Source organism: Lontra canadensis, unplaced genomic scaffold, assembly GCF_010015895.1.
Source record: "Lontra canadensis isolate GAN:19392208 unplaced genomic scaffold, GSC_riverotter_1.0 scaffold686, whole genome shotgun sequence".
In the NCBI taxonomy this organism is placed as follows: Eukaryota; Metazoa; Chordata; class Mammalia; order Carnivora; family Mustelidae; genus Lontra; species Lontra canadensis.
Window position 1 is genome coordinate 1 of NW_022631670.1, and position 7,313 is coordinate 7,313.

Sequence of the window (7,313 nt, forward strand, 5' to 3'; positions counted from 1 at the left end):
GGAGGAGATTACACTGAGTGAAATAAGTCAAGCAGAGAGAGTCAGTTATTATATGGTTTCACTTACTTGTGGAGCATAAAGAATAACATGGAGGACATTGGGAGATGGAGAGGAGAAGTGACTTGGGGGAAACTGGAGGGGGAGATGAAGCATGAGAGACTGTGGACTCTGAGAAGAAAACTGAGGGTTTTGGAACTGAGAGGCGTGGGGGGTTCGGTGAGCCTGGTGGTGTGTATTAAGGAGGGCACATATAGCATGAAGCACTGTGTATGGTGCATAAACACTGAATCTTTGGAACACTGAAAAAGTAAAATTAAATTTTAAAAAAAGAAGATAAGCCTGGATTATCCACGTTGGACTGCAACAATCACCATGGTCTTTTAAATATGGAAGAACAAAGAAGATAGTGGAGTCAGAGAGACACTTGAAACTACTATTGTACTAGTTTTGCAGGTGGTGCAAAGGCCATGAGCCAAGGAATGTGGGAGACACTGGACACTGGAACAGGACAGTGGATGTTCTCTGGAGCATCCAGATGGTCACACCCACAGACAGTTATTTTTAAAAATGTTTTTATTATTTTTTTAGGCAGAACTGTTTCAAGTTTTAATACATGCAAACATTTAGAGAAAACCATATAAAAGGCAAGCCAAAAAACTTTGCTGAAGAAAAGATGGAGGAAAAGAGGAGTATGGAAAAAGAAATGCAGAAAAATAAGATACTAATAATATGTGACTGATTTTCAAGTTTACTACTTCAAAATGGTCACCAAAGCTTCTTCACAAGGAAAGTTGGTGTAGATAATAATGACTGACAGTACGGGGACATTAAATTTGAGAAATGATAGTTATAGAAGTAAAATATAATTATTATCAAAAATGTATTATATTCCAGAACCTGGACTAGAAGTTATTAGACTGAAATACTCTCACTTATTTAATATACATTAACCTCTGTGAAAAGATTGTTATCACATTTATTTTTTTAAATTGTGTATGTTATTCATCATACAATACATCATTAGTGTTTGTTGTAGTGTTCCAAGATCAGTGTTTACATACAACAGAGACTGTGGACTCTGAGAACAAACTGAAGGTTTTGGAGGGAGGAAGGTGGGGGGATGGGTGAGCCTGGTGATGGGTATTGTGAAGGGCACATATTGTATGCAGCACTGGGTGTTATATGTAAACAATGAATTTTGGAACAGACAACATTATTTTAGTCCATGAGACCCATTTCATGCTCTGATTTCTAGAACTTTTAGAGAACTGTTTTGAGACAGTAGTGTGGATATTTGTGAAAACACTGAAAGGAATCTAATACAGATATTTATCCAATAAGACATTGTTTGCAGGAACTGAGCTTGAGCCTCTCAAATCATTCACTTAGCTTCCCTTAGGCCAAGGCATTTTGTGTTGAAATCCCACATTAAATAGAGAAATTGGAGTTAATTTAGAGATATTTGGTCCTGTTAAATGGTGCAGAGCATTTTCTAGTGTATAAATGTAAACATGGTTCGATTTTAAGGCCTCTGAGGCAGGATTATTATAGGAAAAGTAATTCATTATTAAAATTAAGTCACTCTAAAGCTTTTTTAAAAGATTTATTTATTTGCTTTAGAGAGAGTTAGGGAAGAGGGGCAGAGAGAGGGAAATAGAAACTCAAGCAGACTCTGCAGTGAGTGTGGAGCCTGACAGGGGGCCAATCCCAGGACCATGAGATCTTGACCTGAGCTGAAATCAATGGGCAGATACTCACCAACTATGCCACTCAAGTGTCCCACCATAAAGAAATTTTAAATTAATGTAACTCATTCTACTTTAAAAATTTGTGTCAAAATTTCTACATTCTTTCTATTTCATGTTCATGCAAATATTCCTTTTCATTTCAATATTCTCCAACTTTCTCTCATGTTTTCTTTCAATGACATTGTTGAGATTGTAAATGAATAAGTGTATGTATGCACACATTTTGTGAGCATGTTTACTTGAAAGAAAGATGTGCATGAGTGCACAAACGCACGTACATACACACATTTCTCACTCTCAAGTGTTTTCTTTGAGCTCAACAGAGTGTATTCAACACTTTATTTATTCCTCACAGCAGCCATTTCAAGTTCCACATTTCTTCAGAAATAACAAAATGGATGTTCAGGTAAATTACATTTTTAACAATAACAAAAATGCAAATACAACTTCCTGTGCCTCTTTTCAAGTTATTACAAATGGACCCATACAGTATGTATGTTTAATTCAAGTATGATGCTTTTAATTCAGCAAAATGTACATTCAACATATGTGCAGCTTACTGTATGTAATTATACTACCCAAATTAGTGAGAATTTAAATTCTGATGCTGTATGACTCATGTTGAATCAAAAGCACATGTAGCTGAGTCACACCTGATGGGGTGGGAGAAATGTCTTATAATGGGGAAAAAGGCAGTGTCACATATGGATATAAAAATAGCAAAAGTCAATTAAGACAACTTACATTTGGTAAATTATATTTTTCATAAACTATAAGATTAACCTACATATATAAATGGAGTAAAATGTATTAGTTGAAGAAAGAAGTGAACTATAGCTCCACACATCATCATGGATGACCTTTAGAAGTACAATACAGAGACCATTAAGTAGCACAAAACACATCAGAACAACAGCCCACCAGACAATCTCATTCAAAATTAAAGGCATTATATGAAGACATGAGTTTTCAGAATGGCTTGCATGCAGTCTTAGCAAACAGATATGATTATAAAGAAAATAAGAATTGAGAATAGAATGATAATTTGGTGATAAAACATACAAGACACTAAGCAGACCTTCATCTCAGTAAATAAACATCCTCAGTTGTGGACACCAATCTTCTATGCTTCAATAAACAGATGCACAGCATGAACTGTGATATAAAAAAAGGGGAAAAGAAAAAGAAATATTTTGTATAGTAAGAAAATTGCTTTCTTCATGTTTTGAAATTTTGTTTTGTTGTATTTATAGTCATCCTGACACTAAGAACATAGCAGGTTGATCTGTTTATTCAAATTTGTTCTTCCATGTAGACTCCACTGGGAGAGATATGTTTGCTAGCCAGTGCTTGCTGGGGCTATGGTAGATTTTGTGGATTTGAGATGACTCACAAAATAAAAGCAGGAGACCAGAAAGGAAATACAGTACCATGTTTATGGAGTAAGTGTTTGACATTAAGCTTTTGATTTCTGAAAACATCCATTTCAAAGACAACCATGATGAATAAACAAATTGTTTGGTGGGACACAATTACCAGATAAGCATTCAGGCTGCCCCAGCCATGAAATACCTATTTAGTAAGCTCTGGGTAACCTCCATACTGTCACATGAGTAACCCTGCTATCCCCTTCAGCACCTGGTTTCTACTCATTTAAATTCTCTGATAAATCCTCAGCTCACAATCCCCTAAACATTCTGACTATGGACTCTAATAAAGGCAGATCCCTCAGGGGAGCTCACTTTCTCCTTTCCTCTCAATGCATCTCCCCTCCTCTGAAGCCTCTCCAAAAGGGCTTTGGGCAATCCCTGTGCCCTCCAGGACCTGTAATACACCTCGTTTTTGTTCCTTAGCTCTCCACCCCCTCCGTGTTCCAAGATTCATTGTTTATGCATCACACCCGGTGCTCCATGCAATATGTGCCCTCCTTAATACCTACCACCAGGCTCTCCCATCCCCCACTCCCATCACTTCCAAAACCCTTAGCTTGTTTCTCAGAGTCCACAATCTCTCATGCTTCATCTCCCCCTCCGATTTACCTCAATTCACTTTTCCTTTCCTTCTCCTAATGTACTCCATGTTATTCCTTATGCTCCACAAGTAAGTGAAACCATATGATAATTGATTTTCTCTGCTTATTTCACCCAGCATAAACTCCTCCAGTCCCATCCATGTTGATACAAAAGTTGGGTATTCATTCTTTCTGATGGTTTTATTAGAGTTCTCTGATGGGTGTTGCTGAGGTGTGTCTTAAAATCTCAATAAGAACCCATGGCTAGTATAGCCACAGCAGAGGGGCTGGTCTGTGGGAGCATCTGTGGGAGTGTCCACAAGTACAGGTGCAGGGGAGTGCCAGAGTTTTCCTAGCCCGAGACACACTGTCAATAGCCCAAGATGTAAAGAGAACAGTTTAGAGTCCACATTATCAGGAAAATGAGTGAAGTTAATGATGTAAAAAGATAGGCAGAGTATAGGTAAAAACTGGTCTTTTGTATTTTCATCTACAATAAAGTCATGTGAAGGGCTTAGTGTCAAGTGTAGCTTCTTCCATATAAAGCATATAACTCATGATTATTCTTTGAGGAAATCTAGAGACTATATACTTGGCATGATATAAGTCATTTGCAATGGAAGTATTTTTAAGAAATCCAATCTGCCCCATGTAAGATACAGAAATTTCCAAGCATTTGTGATCCAGGACTGGGGAAAACTTTAGGAGTATATGAAAAGGACAAAGAGGAAATTGTATATCAGATAGAGTAGAAACTTAATAAAGTGAGTTACTTAAATGTATAGAAAAGTTGAATTAAAACAAATGGAATTTCCAGGAAATAAATAGAAGGAGCAGATTCTATTTCCACAGGCTGGTCAATGAATAGCAGTTCCAGCTCTGAGACTGTGACCCTGCAATCATGGGTGCTTCTTCAGCCACAGGACCATTGGCTCTTATGTCACTGGAACCCCAGTGATTCTTTTCAGAGCCCTCTTTATGTCTCTGTTCTTCAGGCTGTAGATAAAGGGGTTCAGCATGAGAGTGGCCACTGTGTACAACAATGAGCTACTGCACTTGAATGGGAGCTCTGGGTAGCAGCAGAGCTAAGATACACTCCTAGGCTTATACAATAAAATAAGGAGACAACTGAGAGGTGAGATGCACAGGAGGAAAATGCTTTATATTTTCTCTGATCTGATGATATTTTACATATGAAGGAAACAATCTTAGAGTAAGAGCAAAGGATCCCTCCCAGGGGAACACCCGCCAGTAGCACAATTACAAAATACATCACCATGTCATTAAGAAAGGTGTCAGAGGGAACCTGGGTGGCTCAGTCGTTAAGCATCTGCCTTCAGCTCCGGTCAGGATCCCAGGGTCCTGGGATAGAGCCCCACACTGGGCTCCCTGCTCAGCGGGAAGCCTGCTTCTCCCTCTCCCACACCCCCTGCTTGTGTTCCCTCTCTCCACTGTGTATCTCTGTGTCAAATAAATAAATAAAAATATAAAAAAAGAAAGGTGTCAGAACAGGCAAGTTGGATCATCTGATTGAGTTCACAGAAAAAGTGGGGTATTTCCACCTCTGTACAGAAGGACAGCTGAAAAAGCATTGAGCTCTTTAATGAGGAATTCAGAACACAGATGACCCAGGACACCAGAACCAGCAGTCTACAGATCTGGGGGTTCATGATGACTGTATAGTGCAGGGCGTGACAGATGGCCACAAACTGGTCATAGGCCATGACCATCAGGAGTAAATTGTCCTGACATCCAAACACAATAAAAAAAAAAAAAGAAAACTGGCTGAAGCAGCCTTCATAGATTATGACTTTGCTCTGAGTATGGATGTTCCACAGCATCTTTGGAACAGTGGTGGAGGTGAAACAGATGTCTGCAAAGAACAAGTTGGCAAGGAAGAAGTACATGGGGATGTGGAGGTGGGAGTCAGAATGGACAACCAGGATGATAAGCAGGTTTCCAAACACAGTGATCATGGACACGGAGAAGAAAAGCCCAAATATTAGCAGCTGCACTTCTGGTTCCTCTCATAAGCTCAGAAGAATAAATTCTGAAATCCATGTATCATTTCCTGATTCCATGTGGTGTAGTTGACTATCAGGAAAGAAAAATATAATAATTTTCAACAAATGGGCTTCATTTGTTTATTTATTACATTTTTTAATTTTAATTTTTTAAATTTAATTTTATTTTTTCAGTGTTTCAAGATTCATTGTTTATGCACCACATCCAGTTCTCCATGCAACACATGTCCTCCTTAATACCCATCACCAGGCTCTTCCAACTCTCATCCCCGTCCCCATCAGTTTGTTTCTCAGAGTCCACAGACTTTCATGGTTTGTCTCCCCCTCCAATTTCCCCCAACTTACTTCTTCTCTCCTTCACCTAATGTCCTCCATATTATTCCTTATGCTCCACAAGTAAGTGAAACCATATGAATATTGACTCTCTCTGCTTTACTTATTTCACTCAGCGTAATCTCCTCCAGTCACGTCCATGTTGATACAAAAGTTGGGTATGCATCCTTTCTGATGGAGGTATAATACTCCATTGTATGTATGGACCGTATCTTCTTAATCCATTTTTAGGTTTTTATTTAATTCCAGTTAGTTAACAGAGAGTGTAATATTAGGTTCAGGTTCACCACACAGCAATTCAATACATCTATATAACACCTGGTGCTCTCTACAAGTGCCCTCCTCAATCTCCATCACCTATTTTCCCCCCATTCTCCACCATCTCTCCTCTGGTAACCAGGAGTGTGTCTCTTTGATTAAGAGTATGTTTCTTGGTTTTCCTCTCTCTTTCTTTTTCCCTTTGTTTATTTGTTTTGTTTCCTAAATTCCATGTATGACTGAAATCATGTGGTCTTTGTTTTTCCCTGATTTATTTCACTTAGCATAATACCCTCTAGATCCATTGGCGTCATTGCAAATGGCAAAATTTCATTCTCTTTTAGGCTGATGAATATATTGTATACCACTTCTTTATACATTCCTCTCTCCATGGACACTTGGGCTGCTTCCATAATTTGGCTATTATAGATAATGCTGCTTTAATTAGATGAATCCATTTTGAATTAATATTTTTGTATTCTTTGTGTAAATACCTAGCAGTGCAATTGCTGGATCATAGAGTTGTTCTATTTTTAACTTTCTGAGGATACCCCATACTATTTTCCAGATCTCCAACAACATTTTACATTTCTACGAACAGTGGAAGAGGGTTCCTCTTCTCCACTTCCTCTCCAACACCTATTGTTTCCTGTGTTGTTAATTTCAGCCATTGTGACAGGTATGCGGTGATATGTCATTGCAATTTTGATTTTTGTTTCCCTGACAATGAGATATTTTGAGCATCTTTTCATGAGTCTGTTGTCTATCTGAATGTTTTCTTTGGAAAACTGTCTATTCATTTCTTCTGCACATTTCTTAACTGGTTATTTGTGCTTTGGGTGTAGAGTTTCAAAACTTCTTTATAGATTTTGGATTTTAACAATTAATCAGCTATACCATTTGCAAATATCTTCTATTCTGCAGGTTGCACTACTAGGT

General features: G+C 38.2%; 1 pseudogene; it reads right to left on the reverse strand.

Moving 5' to 3' along the window:
• Positions 1 to 4,694: 4,694 nt before the first annotated feature.
• Positions 4,695 to 5,735, reverse strand: LOC116863194 (annotated as a pseudogene).
• Between the last annotated feature and the right edge of the window lie 1,578 nt (positions 5,736 to 7,313).